The sequence below is a fragment of the Onychomys torridus genome, chromosome 17, assembly GCF_903995425.1.
Source record: "Onychomys torridus chromosome 17, mOncTor1.1, whole genome shotgun sequence".
NCBI classification, from domain to species: domain Eukaryota; kingdom Metazoa; phylum Chordata; class Mammalia; order Rodentia; family Cricetidae; genus Onychomys; species Onychomys torridus.
This window is the reverse complement of record NC_050459.1, coordinates 4366361-4384979: the sequence shown is the minus strand read 5'-3', so window position 1 is coordinate 4384979 and position 18619 is coordinate 4366361.

Below are 18619 nucleotides of genomic sequence, written 5' to 3'. Positions count from 1 at the left end.
GGTTCCCTTCTCCTCCCCCCTCCTGCCCACACCCACACCTTCCCCCTATCTCCTCCCCTCTATTCCCATCTCCTCCAAGGCCAAGACTCCCATTGGGATTCAATTAAACCTGGTGGATTCACTACAGGCAGGTCCAGTCTCCTCCTTCCAGGCTGAGCAAAGTGTCCTTGTATAAGCCCAAGGTTCCAAACAGGAGCAATTTAAAGAGTATTAGTATTAAATCTTCTTTGAATAGCTGGTAGAATTCTGCAGTGGAACCATCTGGTCCTGGGCTTTTTTTGGTTGGGAGACTTTTAATGACTGATTCTATTTCCATAGGGATTATTGGACTATTTAAATACTTTATCTGCTCTTGATTTACTTGATTTAACTTAGGTATGTGGTACCTATCCAGAAAATTATCCATTTCTTTTAGATTTTCCAGTTTTGTGTAGTAGAGCTTTTTGAAGTATGGCCTGATGATTCTCTGGATTTCCCCATTGTCTGTTGTTATGTCCCCCTTTTCATTTCTGATTTTGTTAACTTTGATTCTGTCTCTCTATCTTTTCGTTAGTTTGGATATGGGCTTGTCTATCTTGTTGATCTTCTCAAAGAACCAACTCTTTGTTTCATTAATCCTTTGTATTGTTCTCTTTGTTTCTATTTTATTGATTTCAGTTCTCAATTTGATAATTTCCTGGCACCTTTCCTCCTGGGAGACTTTGTTTTTCCTGTTCAAGAGCTTTCAGGTATGCTGTCAAGTCACTAGTGTGAGATTTCTCCAGCTTCTTTATGTGGGCATTCAGTGCTATGAATTTCCCTATTAGCACTGCTTTCATAGTGTCCCATAAGTTTGGGTATGTGGTGTATTCATTTTCATTGGTCTCTAGGAAGTCTTTAATTTCTTTCTTTATTTCTTTCTTAACACATTGTTGATTCAGTTGAGCATTATTCAGTTTCCATGAGATTGCAGGATTTCTGTAGGTTTTTTGTTGTTGTTGTTGTTGTTGTTGTTGTTATCTAACCTTAAACCATGGTGGTCCAATAGAACACAGAAGGTTATTCCAATTGTTTTGTATCTGTTGAGATTTGCTCTGTGGCCAAGTATGTGGTCGATTTTAGAGAAGGTTCCATGGGGTGCTGAGAAGAAGGTATATTCTTTCTTGTTCGAGTGGAATGTTCTGTAGATATCAATTAAATCCATTTGAGCCATAATATCAGTTAAGTCCATTATGTTTCTGTTAAGTTTCAATTTGGCCAATCTTTCCAGAGGTGAAAGTGGGGTGTTGAAGTCTCCCACTATTAATGTGTGGGGATTTATATGTGATTTAAGCTTTAGTAATGTTTCTTTTACATATGTGGGTGCCCTTATGTTTGTGGCATGAATGTTCAGAATTGAGACTTCATCTTGGTGGATCTTTCCTGTAATGAGTATGTAATGTCCTTCATCATCTCTTTTGATTGATTTTAGTTTGAAGTCCATTTTGCTGGATATTAGGATGGCTACACCAGCTTGCTTCTTAAGACCATTTTATTGGAATGCCTTTTCTCAGCCTTTTATTCTTAGGAGGTGTCTGTCTTTGAATTTGAGGTGTGTTTCTTGTATACAGCAGAAAGATGGGTCCTGTTTTCATATCCATTCTGTTAGTCTGTGTCTTTTTATAGGTGAATTAAGTCCATAGATATTAAGGGATATTAATTACCAGTGATTGTTCATTCCTGTTGTTATATTTACTTTTTCATGGTAGTTTGTGTTTACTTCTCTTATTTGGTTTTATTGCTGTGGTGTTATCTATTGCCTGTGTTTTTATGGGTGGATCTGCCTTCCTTAGGTTGGAATTTTCCTTCTAGTGCTTTCTGTAGGGCTGGGTTTGTGGATAAGTATTGTTTAAATCTGACTTTGTCTTGGAAGGTCTTGTTCACTCCATCTATCATGATGGAAACTTTTGCTGGGTATATTAGTCTAGGCTGGCATCCATGGTCTCTTAGAGTCTGCATTACATCTGTCCAGGTCCTTCTGGCTTTCAAAGTCTCCATTGAGAAATTGGGTGTTATTTTTATGGGTTTGCCTTTATAAGTCACTTGGCTTTTTTCCTTTGCTGCCCTTAATATTCTTTCTTTATTCTGTACATTTAGTTGTTTAATTATTATGTGGCGAGGGGAGTTTTTTGGGGAGTCTAGTCTGTTTGGTGTTCTATAGGCTTCTTGTATCTTCATAGGCATTTCCTTCTTTAAGTTGGGAAAGTTTTCTTCTATGAATTTGTTAAATATATTTTCTGTGCCTTTGAGTTGGTATTCTTCTCCTTCCTCTATCCCTATTATTCGTAGGTTTGGTCTTTTCATGTTGTCCCAAATTTCTTGTACATTTTGGGTCATGACTCTGTTGGTTTTAGTGTTTTCTTTGACTGATGAATCTATTTCTTCTACCGTATCTTCAACACCAGAGAGCCTTCCATCTCTTGCATTCTGTTGGTTATACTTGCCTCTGAAGTTCCTGTTTGTTTACTCAGATTTTCTATTTCCAGCATTCCTTCTGCTAGTGTCTTCTTCATTTTTTCTATTTCCCTCTTCAGGTCTTGGACTGTCTCCCTTGCTTTGTCATGATTTTCTTTCAAGGACTTATTGTTTTCTTCTGCTTTAATTGTCCTTTCCTCTATTTTTTTATAGCGTTCTTCCCATTTTTTGTTTGTCTGTTCCTCTACTTTATTTTTGATTTCTTGTATATAATGCTCTAGCCTCTTCATGATGTTACTTATAAGGTTGTTTTCTTCTTCTTCTTCTTCTTCCACTCCATGATGTTCAGGTCTAGCTGTTCTAGAAGTGCTAGGTTCTGGTGATGCTGTATTGCTCTTATTTGGTTTTATTGCTGTGGTGTTATCTATTGCCTGTGTTTTTATGGGTGGATCTGCCTTCCTTAGGTTGGAATTTTCCTTCTAGTGCTTTCTGTAGGGCTGGGTTTGTGGATAAGTATTGTTTAAATCTGACTTTGTCTTGGAAGGTCTTGTTCACTCCATCTATCATGATGGAAACTTTTGCTGGGTATATTAGTCTAGGCTGGCATCCATGGTCTCTTAGAGTCTGCATTATATCTGTCAAGGTCCTTCTGGCTTTCAAAGTCTCCATTGAGAAATTGGGTGTTATTTTTATGGGTTTGCCTTTATAAGTCACTTGGCTTTTTTCCTTTGCTGCCCTTAATATTCTTTCTTTATTCTGTACATTTAGTTGTTTTCATGCTTTCAGAGGTCAAAACATTTTTGCCTATACTAATACTTTTTCTTTAAGGAGTTTCAGCATTTGGAGTTCTAACTTAAAGTCTTTGATCTACCCTTGAAGAAATTTTTACACAGAGTGAAGATAAAACTGGATTTTATACTTCAGCAGATGGATATTCAATTTTGCTGTTATGATTTGTTGAACAGAGTTTCATTTGTTTATTGTATGACATTTCTTGTTGCTCTTCGTTTTTGGTCTTGATGATCTATTTTCCATAGTGTTTACTTTCAGTCACTGGGTAGAACAGTGTTAAATGTATATGCACTTGCAGCCATGTGTATTTTTAAATTGATTCCCTTTACTGTGTGTGGTAGCATTTTACATCTTAGTCATAGTTTTGTTTTTAAATTATTTTGTCAGATATAAAGCTAATAAATTCTGATTCTTTGTTTATGGAAATATCACTTACAATTCTTTGACTTTTAACTTCAAATGCCTAGGCCATTGTGCTAAGTCCCTTGCAGACAGAAATGTTTACATTCTGTTTTCTAACTTTTTAGTTAAGTTACTTATATTTTTATCTATTATAGCACTGCTTTTGAGGGAATATGGATCACATGCTACAGTGTGGGTATGGAAGTCTAGGACAATTTGTTGGAGTTGGCTCTCTTCCATGTTAAGCTCTGGGTATCCACCTCAGTACATAAGCTTGTAAAGAAAAACAAAACAAAACAAAACAAAACAAAAACCAGCATTTACCTACCATGCCACCTTACTGTCCCTTGATTTTTATTATTCAATCATTCTCCCCATTTGTTCAGAAAAATCAATAAATCAGGACCATTTGCATGGACTTCTTTGTCTGCCCTGTTTTAGGGTTCCCCCCTCGCTGAGAGCCATGGATGGAGTACTGGTGTGTCTCCTCTTCTATGTGCCAATTTTCTCTTTCTCTGTGTTCTATATGCATCCTATTGCTTCTCTCTCTCTCTCTCTCTCTCTCTCTCTCTCCCCCTCTCTCTATCCCAGAGTCTTTGCCTCCCACACTCTTTCACACAGTAAATGACTGGAGATCATCTTCCCTCCTATCCCAGAAGTCTATTTCTTATTTTCTGTAACATTGCACTTAGGTTTGGCATGGGAATGTGCAAGGCTCTCAGTTATCTTTTCCATAATTTACTTGTGTCAAAACAACATTTGTTGCTTTGTTTTTCTTTTTCCCTCTGTTTCTTTGAAAAAAAATCCTTACTCCATTGATAGTGACTACACAGAATCTCTAGATTGCTTTGGGTAGAATGAACGTGTAATAATAGTTACTCTTCCTCTCTGTAAATACACAAGATTCAGCTGTACTATTTAGTAAATTCAGAAATACTTTATATTATTTTGTCTATGAACAACTTTCTCTTCTGTGACAAAACCTTTCAATGATTATGTTCTTTTTTATGCTATCACAAATCAAATGTATTTCATTATGGTTTTTGGATGGTTTGTGTATAAGAAAGCTAGTGAAGTTTCTATCTTTATTATCTATCTTGTGATTTTACTGAAACAGTTTCCTGTTGTAGACTTTAGGAATTTATATTCATATGTTTCTGTCATCTAAAAACAGAGGCAAATTATGCTTTCTCTTTCAAATTAAATGCATCTGTCTCATTCCTCTTTTCTAATTTGTCTGGTCAGTATTTCATTCAAGAGGAAAGAAAGAGTAGGTATCATGGGCTGAAAAGATGGCTATGTGATTAATGGAGTCGCCAACATGCCTGAAGTCCTGCATTTGATCTGCATAATAAACAAAAAAAAAAATGACTCTCACAAGTTGTCTTCTGACTTCTGCATGTTTATATTGGCATGTTCATCCACACATATATTCATAATAAATACATACAATTTAATGAAATATGAAAGAGTGGACACCATTGCATTTTTTATATCCAAAATGCTTTACACAATTTATAATTAAATATGATGTTATTTGTGAGATATAATCCTTGTATACCTAGTTTGTTGCTTCTATCATAAAAAGTTATTGGACCTCATTATACGTGTTTTTCCAGGTGTATTAAGGTAATAAGGGGCTTGAGTAACAGCTCAGTAATTAAGAGTGCTTCTGGCTCTTCAAGAGGACTAGACTTCTTTCCCTCCCAGAACCCATATCAGGCTGCTCACAACTGCCTTTTTCTCTTACTTCAGGAGCTCTGATGGCTTCTTCTGGCCTTTGTGGGCATCTATGCATGTATATACATAGATGCATATATGCTTATATACACATGAAGATAAAAACATTTATAAGATGATCACATTGTCTTTCATTTTAATGATGAAATGAATTGTTTGTTGCTCTGCCAGTGTTGAACTATCCAGGCACCACATGGGGTAAAAAAACAAAAAATCACACTTGATCATAGTGTAAGACTCTTCCAGTGTGACCTTCATTTATTTCTATTACTATTTTGTATGCGTTTATGCACTTGCAAATCATGTGAGTCCGTGTGTACAACTTATGTGTGAGAGTGCAGGGGCACATGGATCATTTTTGTGTATGAACGTGAAACGGCAATCCAAGTCTTTGGTCCTTACCTTCCATCTTGTTAGAGACAGGGCCTCTTTTGTTGTTGTTTGCTGTTGTAGACACAAGGGTAGCTGGCCTGCAAATTTCTTGAAATGTTTTTACCCTCATCTCCCATCCTTCTGTCAGGGTACTACCATTACAGGCATGAGCAAAGCCACCCAGCTGTTGTGTGAGTTCTGAGGGTTACTTCACTAAGCTGTCTCTCCAGCCTTTTGATGAGAAATTTGGCTCCCAGTTTATTGGCCTAAGAATTCTTATCATTTCTCTTCTGTTAGTATTATTGTCTCTGTAAGCATCCTTGTCCCAGCTCTGGGGCCCAGTGGGCCCTGCATCCAGTGTGCCAGTGTTCCAACTTGATGCTCAAAGGAAACCTCTCTTAGTGGAAACAGGCTACAGGAGCACACCTTCTTTCAGCCATAATACCAGCAACCCAGGTAGCAATAGCCACATTGCTATCAGTGAGTCAATATAGGCTTAGCTATCATGAGTCCAAATCACTGAATTCTCTGTGGAAACAGAAATAGGTTACCACACCAAAGCAACTCACCTTTTGTCGCCATTGGCAGATAAATGTCTTGTTCATTGGCACCTCTTGAAAAACGATGAAAGAGATGGTTGTTGCCTGAGATGCACAGACAGCACTGGAGATGTAAGAAAAGCAAATAGATGTGTTACTATCAAAGTAATCCAGCAGCTGTTCAGTAAGGGTGACCTTTAAGAAATGGAAGCCTAATAGGTCCAGGAAAAGGATTTCAGCACAATCATTGTAATGAAGTCATGAGAGACAGCACACTTTCCATTCCATCCTCAACATAGATATTGGATATTAAGAGAGAGGGAGTAGTATTTCAAATTATAACCTTAAACTATAACTAGCCTTATTATACATATTTGCAAAGTAGGTCATAAAAATCCATGGTATTCATAATTTGCAACTTCTTCCCTTCCTGGATGTTGATACATTAGTTCTTTGTCTGATGCTGTGACATAATTTTCATCCTCTCTTAGCTAGGAGAGGTCTGAGTTATTGAACTTAGAGGGAGTGCTTAAATTCCAGATGAATACAAAGAGTACAGAGGTTCTGAGTACCCTGAACATTGGCTACTGGCACTGAATAATTTAGAGGCAAATATGTTTGACACTATTAAGACACCAAAGCCTCAACTGACAGGAGTCAGGAATTCCACTTTTTGGAAGGTGAACAAAAGTCCTTGTTATGGCTTTTTTATTTTAATTTGACTGATTCATATTTTACCTTAATGATTTTCATGAAACTAATTTAATTTTATTACAAAGTATACTTTTATCTAATTTTTTTTTCATTTCATATAAGATCATATTCATTTTAACTTATCGATATTTTTTTTCGAAGGTGGAAACCTCAATCATTTTGTTGCAAGCTTTTTTATTTCACAAAGTTTAACTTGTAAATGAAGGCTTTTCCCTTGCCTGGCCAGACCCAAATACTGACCAGCTGCTTCCCAAATTATCACATAGAGGCTTATATTAATTATAAATGCTTGGCTTGCAGCTCAGGATTATTACTGCCCAGCTCTTACACTTAATTATTCAATAATTCTTATCTATGTTTAGCCACATGGCTTGGTACCTTTTCTCAGTATGGCATTCTCATCTTGCTTCCTTTGCATCTGACTGGCAACTTTTGACTCCGCCTTTCCTCTTCCCAGAATTCTTAGTTTGATCACCCCACCTATACTTCCTGCCTGGCTACTGGCCAATCAGTGTTGTATTAAACCAAATTGAATGACAAATCTTTATAGTGTACCAGAGGATTATTCCACAACATAACTGCTATTAAACATTGTGATTAATAGGGAAGTATAGTTTTATCTGATTTTTAATGGTGTTGTACAGCTTGAGATAGTTTCCACACATGCATTTTCCTCTCATGAAAGTTTATCCTACAATCTTTTTCATCTCAGTAAATGACAACTTTCTTTTATTCCCTTAGGTTACAGTCCCTTAAATACAATGTCAATGGTTATTTTCCCCATTTTCTGACAATCCCCATGGACAGCCTTTGGCAATGCATTCATGGTACAGCTATAATTCTTCCACACTAAGTATTATAGCTATGTAGACATAGATCAAAGCTGTATTTGGATGTCCATTGTATAGATCAAGTTAACTTGGAAAGGGGTGGATTTTTATAATGTGTATATATGTGTGTGTGTGTGTGTGTGTGTGTGTGTGTGTGTGTGTGTGTGTGTATACCTTAAAGAACAAGGCATCTTACACAATTGTTTTCTACAAAATGCACACACACACACACACACACACACACACACACACACACAATGAGGTTGATAAATTATCACACTTAGATATGGATCTAGGATAAGAAATGCCCATTAGTAATATCTCAGAAGACACTTCCAGGCAAACATACATGAGATAAATTTTCCAGGAATCAACTTAAATTCTTAGAGTTTGGGTTGGGGTGTTTCATGTGGAAATAGGTGGTAAAGATGTAGGGTCTGGTGCATAGCTACGTTGCTCTGCTTTTAGTTTTTCTCAGTGATGACACCTGCTGACCTTTCTATATGCTTACATTTCTATGAGCCTCACTAATAATGTTGTTGGTTCTGTGAGTTTTTTAGTGTCCCTTAAAATGTCCCATTTTGATAAACTATCTGTAGTGAATTCTGTGTCTTGAAGTCCTGGACTCTGAATAAAATAAAACATTGATCTTCTCTGTGGAGACACAAGGTCGAGATTTCTGAATGAATGCTTTAGTGGAGTAAAGAAAAACACATTCTCACATGAAATTTCAGAAAGGAGAAAAAATAGGTCACTGAAAATTGACACATCAGTTCTGAATCTCGATCCTTAGCAACATTCAGACTGAATTATGAACCCCCATATTTCAATGATGAATTTCAAACAACCAGAATCTAAGAATGTTATTTTGTTCACAAAAAGAATATTTAAAGAGGTAATTAAGGTGAGATTTTCAAAAGAGTAAATTTAGACGAAGAAATACACCAAATAGATTTGTAGAGACATGGAGAGGGTTGACGGAGAGAGAAGCTTCCTTAGAAATCTTCCTGACACCTTCAGCTCTGGCATTCAGGCTACAGAATTTATCCACCATGCCATAAACTTATCTAGCTAAAGTCTACTCTCATTAACTTCTCAATTATGCTAGTTCAACCTGCTAATGCAGAGATAATAACATTGACAGGTGTTTAAGTTCAAAGAAGTTCTGGGAAAGGGAGACCAGGAGTAACAATAGAATACCTCTGGGCAGTACACAGGAGTAGTAAGATGAAACCACAATTGTTCCTTAGTCAAGGAGTCCTGCATTATAATGCATGTAAGTTCCCCATCTCAGAAACTGAGGTGACTTTATACAGAATACAAAGTGAAAACTGCTAAGCATAGGCAATCATGAATGTTAGTGATACATCTCCAGTACAAGGAAGCCCCAAATCAGTACCTCAAAGAGTTTATTTTTATTTTTGGAATTTCTTTATTCAAAGTAAATAAACTCAATGAAATGTTATCAACAAATTATCCTGGAAATACTATATTAACTTATAATTTAAAAATACTGCCTTATTGATATTGTATACACACAATTATAAGTGTTAACTTACAGTTCAGAGTATAATATCAGTTGGTTATTTGAACATGGTATAACCATGCATTTGTGTTGAAGTGGGGATCAGACTAATTCCATATGGTAATATGTTTAAAAATAAGCATTTAGTAATTAAGAACTTATAAAATCTCGAGTTAGTTAGTTGAGAAATTATCAGGACTGAAATTGTGTATGTTCTTATTTTTTTAACATAAGCTGAGACCTAATCTAAATTCATTCACATAGACATTGAAAATCATATTGTTTTAAACAAAAAAAATTCTCACATAAAGTTTATTGATTATTCAAGCTGGTTGCTAGTTGTAAGGACTAGCTTTAGAAAGCACTTAGAAAAATTGGCATCCATATTAGCTAAAATAAACAAACCAAAGTTTTCTTCTCTTGACCTTAGGAGCTCATCCTTCTGGAATATGTCTTTGCATCTTGTTGAAATGTTTACCTTCCTAATCACCTCCTGGTGTTTTAGTGAAGTTCCCTTTTGCTGGTCTAAAGAGTTCTTCTGGCCGCTGGTATTTGCACACAGAATCTAAATATTTGTGAGAGTACTTGCCCCTGCTCTTTCCTCCTCAGTTAGCAAAGGCAAACATCTGTCAGTCTCAGGCTGCCACCAGCATGGAGGGAAGAGAGGTTACACTCCTGACAACATCTGTACTTCAGCAAGGATCACTGTCATCCCTCAGTCTTCAGTCACTGACAGGCACTCATGTCCAATAGGTACCATATTTCCTCTGAGAATTTTAGGACTTTAACTCAATGTTCAGAAGCAGATGTCAGTAAACACAGGTGATGCCACATGCTGTGCTCCTGCTCCCTCCCACATGTAAGGCATATAACTGAATGCAGCAGCAGCCTGGCCAGAAGCTAAGGATACCACCCTAGATGGAGGAGAGATGGAGGAAAGGATACTGGTGATGCCAGAAATTCTGAAACTCTTAGTTTTTCTCTCTGTTTTAGAAAAATGAGACATCCCTAGCAAACAATAAACTGAAGATATGAAAATGCACAATATGAAATGTGTTTATATGAATAAATTATTGGAACCATTGCCCCATTTAAGACTGTGATCCATAATCTGAAAGAAATTTCTTAGTTTGTTAAAATTTCAGTCTTGCTATCTTTCCCAAAGACAGCTCCTTCTTCTTTTTCCATGAAATGCTGGTTTGGTCAACTGCTAGAGATTATTTTGAAACTTCTAGAAAATTCAATACTGAAATTAGACTACATGGGCTTTGTTAATGAGGAAAGAAAAGCCCATTGTATTTCATGTAGATAAATTTTTTTGAGATCCATCAATTCTGTTAGATGTGTTAGTTCCTTCTTTTTCTTTGCCATCACAACATTCTATCACTATATTGACATATTCCAGAGAGCTCTTCCAATATAGGCAACGACATAAACAGTTTAAGTCAACATCATACAGATACAAGCAATTGGACATTGATACCTATGCAGACATCAGTGACACCATTTTTGAATGAAAAACCTATGGCTTTATTCTATATCCTGTTTACTAGATGTCTACTAGAAATTAAGAGTTTTAATTTTTGGGAGTACCTGGGGTTATAGTCAGAGAGGCAACTGCCCCTGGGTCCCACAACAGGACACAGGCCATCCTAGGAGGAACTGCCCAACTTGGCCCCAGTTTCCAGCCAATCAGCAGGCCCTGCGGGAAGGATCCCCTTTTCCAAGACTGCAGGCAGACACTGCAGTCTCCACACCCTGCCCACACCCATCTGCCAGAGACCCAAGCCACTTCCTGAGACTCAGAGACCAACCCCCAGCTCCCATCTGGACCAGAGGTGAGTGCCTGGGGTCATAGTCACAGTGGCAACTGCATCTGGGTCCCAAAACTGGACACAGGCCATCCCGGGAGGAACTGCCAAACTTGGCCCCAGTTTCTGGTCAATCAGCAGGCCCTGCAGGAAGGCTCCCCTTTTTCAAGACTGCAGGCTCCACACCCTGCCCCCACACCCATCTGCCTGAGATCCCAGCCACTTCCTGAGAATCAGAGATCAGCCCCCAGGTTCCATCCTGCCCCAGAATTCCCATCTGGACCAGAGACCAGAGGAACTCCCATCTGGAAAAGAGACCAGAGGAACGCCCATCTGGACAAGAGGAGCTCCCATCTGGACAAAATAAGGACACCCAAGGAACTTCCCAAGACTCAGAGTCCAGCCCCCCAGCTCCAATACGGCCAGCATTCTTATCTGGACCAGCGCCCACATCTGCACCAGAGCTTCCATCTAGACCAGAGAGTCTCCCTAAATCTGTCAGCTCTGTCTGGACCAAGTACACTGATAAGACCAAGAATGAACCCAAGAGGAGATGGGCAGACATCAAGGCAGAAGAACATACAACAAAATAAAGAGCAATACAGCATCACCAGAACCTAGCCCTTCTCCAACAGCTAGACCTGAACATCACAGAATGGAAGAAGAAGAAGAAGAAAACAACCTTATAAGTAACATCATGAAGAGGCTAGAGCATTATATACAAGAAATCAAAAATAAAGTAGAGGAACAGACAAACAAAAAATGGGAAGAACGCTATAAAAAAATAGAGGAAAGGACAATTAAAGCAGAAGAAAACAATAAGTCCTTGAAAGAAAATCATGAAAAAGCAAGGGAGACAGTCCAAGACCTGAAGAGGGAAATAGAAAAAATGAAGAAGACACTAGCAGAAGGAATGCTGGAAATAGAAAATCTGAGTAAACAAACAGGAACTTCAGAGGCAAGTATAACCAACAGAATGCAAGAGATGGAAGGCTCTCTGGTGTTGAAGATACGGTAGAAGAAATAGATTCATCAGTCAAAGAAAACACTAAAACCAACAGAGTCATGACCCAAAATGTACAAGAAATTTGGGACAACATGAAAAGACCAAACCTACGAATAATAGGGATAGAGGAAGGAGAAGAATACCAACTCAAAGGCACAGAAAATATATTTAACAAATTCATAGAAGAAAACTTTCCCAACTTAAAGAAGGAAATGCCTATGAAGATACAAGAAGCCTATAGAACACCAAACAGACTAGACTCCCCAAAAAACTCCCCTCGCCACATAATAATTAAACAACTAAATGTACAGAATAAAGAAAGAATATTAAGGGCAGCAAAGGAAAAAAGCCAAGTGACTTATAAAGGCAAACCCATCAGAATAACACCTAATTTCTCGATGGAGACTTTGAAAGCCAAAAGGACCTGGACAGATGTAATGCAGACACTAAGAGACCATGGATGCCAGCCTAGACTAATATACCAAGCAAAACTATCAATCATGATAGATGGAGTGAACAAGACCTTCCAAGACAAAGTCAGATTTAAACAATACTTATCCACAAACCCAGCCCTACAGAAAGCACTAGAAGGAAAATTCCAACCTAAGGAAGGCAGATCCACCCATAAAAACACAGGCAATAGATAACACCACAGCAATAAAACCAAATAAGAGAAGTAAACACAAACTACCATGAAAAAGTAAATATAACAACAGGAATGAACAATCACTGGTAATTAATATCCCTTAATATCTATGGACTTAATTCACCTATAAAAAGACACAGACTAACAGAATGGATATGAAAACAGGACCCATCTTTCTGCTGTATACAAGAAACACACCTCAAATTCAAAGACAGACACCTCCTAAGAATAAAAGGCTGGGAAAAGGCTTTCCAATAAAATGGTCTTAAGAAGCAAGCTGGTGTAGCCATCCTAATATCCAGCAAAATGGACTTCAAACTAAAATCAATCAAAAGAGATGATGAAGGACATTACATACTCATTACAGGAAAGATCCACCAAGATGAAGTCTCAATTCTGAACATTCATGCCCCAAACATAAGGGCACCCACATATGTAAAAGAAACATTACCAAAGCTTAGATCACATATAAAACCCCACACATCAATAGTGGGAGACTTCAACACCCCACTTTCACCTCTGGACAGATTGGCCAAATTGAAACTTAACAGAGACATGATGGGCTTAACTGATATTATGGCTCAAATGGATTTAATCGATATCTACAGAACATTCCACCCAAACAAAAAAGAATACACCTTCTCAGCACCCCATGGAACCTTCTCTAAAATCGACCACATACTTGGCCACAGAGCAAATCTCAACAGATATAAAACAATTGGAATAACCTCCTGTGTTCTATCGGACCACCATGGTTTAATGTTACATTTCAACGATAGAAAAAAGTACAGAAATCCTACAATGTCATGGGAACTGAATAATGCTCAACTGAATCACCAATGGGTTGAGGAAGAAATAAAGAAAGAAATTAAAGACTTCCTAGAGATCAATGAAAATGAATACACCACATACCCAAACTTATGGGATACTATGAAAGCACTGCTAAGAGGGAAATTCATAGCACTGAATGCCCACATAAAGAAGCTGGAGAAATCTCACACTAGTGACTTGACATCACACATGAAAGCCCTTGTACAGGAAGAAGCAAAGTCTCCCAGGAGGAACAGACGCCAGGAAATTATCAAATTGAGAAATGAGATCAATAAAATAGAAATAAAGAGAGCAATACAAAGGATTAATGAAACAAAGAGTTGGTTCTTTGAGAAGATCAAGAAGATAGACAAGCACATATCCAAACTAACCAAAAGACAAAGAGAGAGGATCCAAATTAACAAAATCAGAAATGAAAAGGGGGACATAACAACAGACAATGAGGAAATCCAGAGAATCATCAGGTCATACTTCAAAAACCTCTACTCCACAAAAGTGGAAAATCTAAAAGAAATGGGTAATTTTCTGGATAGGTACCACATACCTAAGTTAAATCAAGAGCAGATAAACCATTTAAACAGTCCAGTAACCCCTAAGGAAAGAGAATCAGTCATTTTAAGTCTCCCAACCAAAAAAAGCCAGGACCAGATGGTTTCACTGCAGAATTCTACCAGATATTCAAAGAAGACTTAATACCAATACTCTTTAATTTGTTCCACACAATAGAAGCTGAAGGTATATTACCAAACTCCTTCTAAGAGGCTACAATTACCCTGATTCCTAAACCAAACAAAGACGCAACAAAGAAAGCGAACTACAGACTGATCTCCCTCATGAACATTATTGCAAAAATACTCAATAAAATTCTGGAAATCAGACTCCAAGAACACATCAAAACAGTTATCCACCATGATCAAGTAGGCTTCATCCCAGGCATGCAAGGGTGGTTCAACATACAAACATACTAAAGTCCATCAATGTAATAGACCATATAAACAAACTCAAAGAAAAAGACCAAGACCACATGGTCATCTCACTAGATGCAGAAAAGACATTTGACAAAATCCAACACCCCTTCATGATAAAGGTCTTGGAGTGATCAGGAATACAGGGAACATACCTAAACATAATAAAGGCAATCTACAGCAATCCAACAGCCAACATCAAAATAAATGGAGAGAAACTCAAAGAAATACCAATAAAATCAGGAATAAGGCTGTCCCTTCTCCCCATACTTATTCAATATATTACTTGAAGTTCTAGCCAGAGGTATAAGAAAATGTAAGGAGATTAAAAGGATAAAAATTGGAAAGGATGAAGTCAACCTTTCCCTCTTTGCAGATGACATGATAGCATACATGAGTAACCCCAAAAATTCAACCAAGGAACTGATACAGCTAATAAAAACCTTCAGCAACATAGCAGCATACAAGATCAACTCAAAAAAAATCAGTAGCCCTCCAATATACAATAAAAAGGCTGAGAAGAAATCAGAGATACATCACCCTTTACAGTAGCCACAAATGATATAAAATACATTGGGGTTACTCTAACTAAGCATGTGAAGGACCTATATGACAAGAACTTTAAGTCCCTGAAAAAAGAAATTGAAGATGTCAGAAAATGGAAAGATCTTCCATGCTCATGTATAGGCAGGATTAATATAGTAAAAATGCCAATCTTACCAAAAGCAATCTATAGATTCAACACCATCCCCATCAAATTACCAACACAATTCTTCACAGATCTGGAAAGAATAAAACTCAACTTCATATGGAAAAACAAAAAACCCAGGATAGCCAAAAGAATCCTGTACTATAAAACAACCTCTGGAGGCATCACAATCCCCAACTTCAAGCTCTACTATAGAGATACAGTAATAAAAACAGCTTAGTACTGGCATAAAAACCAACATGTGGACCAATGGAATCGAATTAAAGACCCTGATATTAACCTGTACACCTATGAACATATCATTTTTGACAAAGAATCCAAAAATGTACAACGGAAAAAAGAAAGCATCTTCAACAAATGGTGCTGGCATAACTTGGTGTCAATGTGTAGAAGGCTGCAAATTGATCCATATCTGTCATCATGTACAAAACTAAAGTCCAAGTGGATCAAAGAAATCAACATAAATCCAGTTACTCTGAACCTGATAGAAAAGAAATTAGGAAGTACTCTTGAATGCATTGGCACCAGAGATCACTTTCTAAACATAACACCAGTAGCACAGACACTGAGAGAAACAATCAATCAATGGGACCTGTTGAAACTGAGAAGTTTTTGTAGAGCAAAGGACATGGTCAACAGGACAAAGCAACAGCCTACAGAATGGGAAAAGATCTTCACCAACCCCACATCTGACAGAGGGCTGATATCCAGAATATATAAAGAACTCAAGAAATTGGACATCAAAATGCCTAACAGTCCAATTAAGAAATGGGCTATAGAACTAAACAGAGAATTCTCCACAGAGGAAGCTCAAATGGCTGAAAGACATTTAAGGAAGTGCTCAACATCCCTAATTATCCGGGAAATGCAAATCAAAATGACATTGAGATGCCACCTTACACCTGTCTGTGTGGCTAAGATCAAAAACACAGAAGACAGCTTATGCTGGAGAGGATGTGGAGCAAGGGGAACTCTCCTCCACTGCTGGTGGGAATGCAAGCTTGTACAGACACTTTGGAAATCAATATGGTGCTTCCTTAGAAAATTTGGAATCCATCTCCCTCAAGACCCAGCTATAGCACTCTTGGGCATATACCCAAGGAATGCTCAATCATACCACAAGGGCATTTGCTCAGCTATGTTCATATCAGCATTGTCTGTAATAGCCAGAACCTGGAAACAACCTAGATGCCCTTCAACTGAAGAATGGATAAAGAAAATATGGTACATATAAACAATGGAGTACTACTCAGCCGAGAAAAATAATGACATCATGAGGTTTGCAGGAAAATGGATGGATCTAGAAAAAATCATCCTGAGTGAGGTAACCCAGAATCAGAAGGACAAACATGGTATGTACTCACTCATAGGAGGATAATAGATATAAAACAAAGATGACTAGTTTGCTACACAACTCCTGGGAGGCTACCTAGGTAACAGGATCCTAGGAAAGACCCAGGGATCACTCAATGACAGAGAAATGGATGAGATCTACATGAACAACCTGGACAACAGTGGGAATAATAAAGGGGAAGATTTGATGGAAAGAAAGCTTAGGGGAGCAGGAGATCCCAGCTGGATCAAGAACTGAAAGGGAGAACAAGGAATAACAGACCATGATAAATGAAGACCACATCAGAACAGGAATAGGCAGAGTGCTCGAGAAGTCCCCAGAAATCCACAATGATATATCCTCTGTCAACTGCTGGCAGTGGTAGAGGGAGGGCATGATCTGACCTAGTCTGGTGATCAGATGACTAAACACCCTAGCAGTCGTCTTGGAACTCTCATCCAATAACTGATGGAAGTGGATGCAGAGATCTTCGGCCAGGCCCCAGGTGGAGCTCCAGGTGTCCAACTGTCGAGAAGGAGGAGGGACTGCAACAGTGTGAATTGTTGAATCCAAGACTGCAAAAAGCATAGGGACAAATAGCCAAATGAATGAAATCACATGAATTATGAACCAATGCCTGTGGAGCCTCAGCTGGATCAGGCCCCCTGGATAAGTGAGACAACTGAATAGCTTGATCTGTTTGGGAGGCTCCCAGGCTGTGGGACCAGGACCTGTCCTTGGTGCATAAGCTGGCTGTATGGAACCTTGGGTTTACACAGGGACACATGTTCAGCCTGGAAGGAGGGGACTGGAAGTGCCTGTACTGAATCCACCAGGTCAAATGAGTCCCCAGGGGTGTTTGGGTCCTGAAGGACATGGGAATGGAGAGGAGGGGCTGGGGGAAGGTGGGGTTGAGGGTGTGAGCGGGGAGGACAGGGTTACCCATGACTGATGTATGAAAAATAAAACAAATATAATAATAATAATAAGAAGAAGAATAAGAATAAATAAAACTAAAAAAAGAGTTGTAAGTTTTGAAGTGTTTAAGAGCATCATTTTTGGAAAAAAATGTAACAAAATTTGCACAATCTAAGGTCACAAATGCTTTCTTCTGGATGATTTATTATTATACTTGAAGTCCTCATCCACTTTGAGTTGCAGAACTTGCTTTTTGCTTAGTTGTTTTCTTTTGCCATATAAACATATGTAATATATGCATATAGTTAATCATTCAAGCATCATTCACTCATTTTTTTCAGTTTTCGGAAGGGTCCCTTGTAGCCTATTCTGCTATGGCACTCCCTATGTATCTAAGCATGAATTTGATTTCTCATTTTCTTGTTGTCACCTTCTGAGATTACAGGCATGCACTCTAATGCTTTCTTATGTGGTCTGGTACTGAACCCAGGGCTTCACACATTCTACCTACTGAACTGTAGTGCCAGCCCACACACTTATGATGGAATTTGTGTATCATTTCCCCACTTTGCATCTTTCTACTGATCTAGGTAATTATGCCATTAACCCCTAACTACACCATCTAGATCATTATTTCATAATAGGTTTACAGATTAGTCTGCTTTTGTTCTCCAGTACAATTTTTATTCAGTTATGTGACCTACTCTACAAACTTTTTATTTCTACACATTTTAAAGTGAGCTCAACAAGTTTTTATGAAAGAACTGCCAGGAGTTTCATTTAATATACATTGAATTTCTATATCAATTTGATTCTCATATTTTATCTGCTTTTTCTTTCTTTCAAACTTTGCTAGAAGCAGAAAATGTACCTTTGCTAGGAATATTGTACTTTGATGAAGCCTTTGAAAATGAGGTCATTGAGGAAAATTAAGCCTTGAATCACCTGGTAACTTTGATTCTGACAGCTGAAGGTGAAGGGGCAAAATGTAAAAGAAAAAAATACATGCAAAAATTTGTTTCTATAGGCAGAATCAAAGATATTAGATGATTA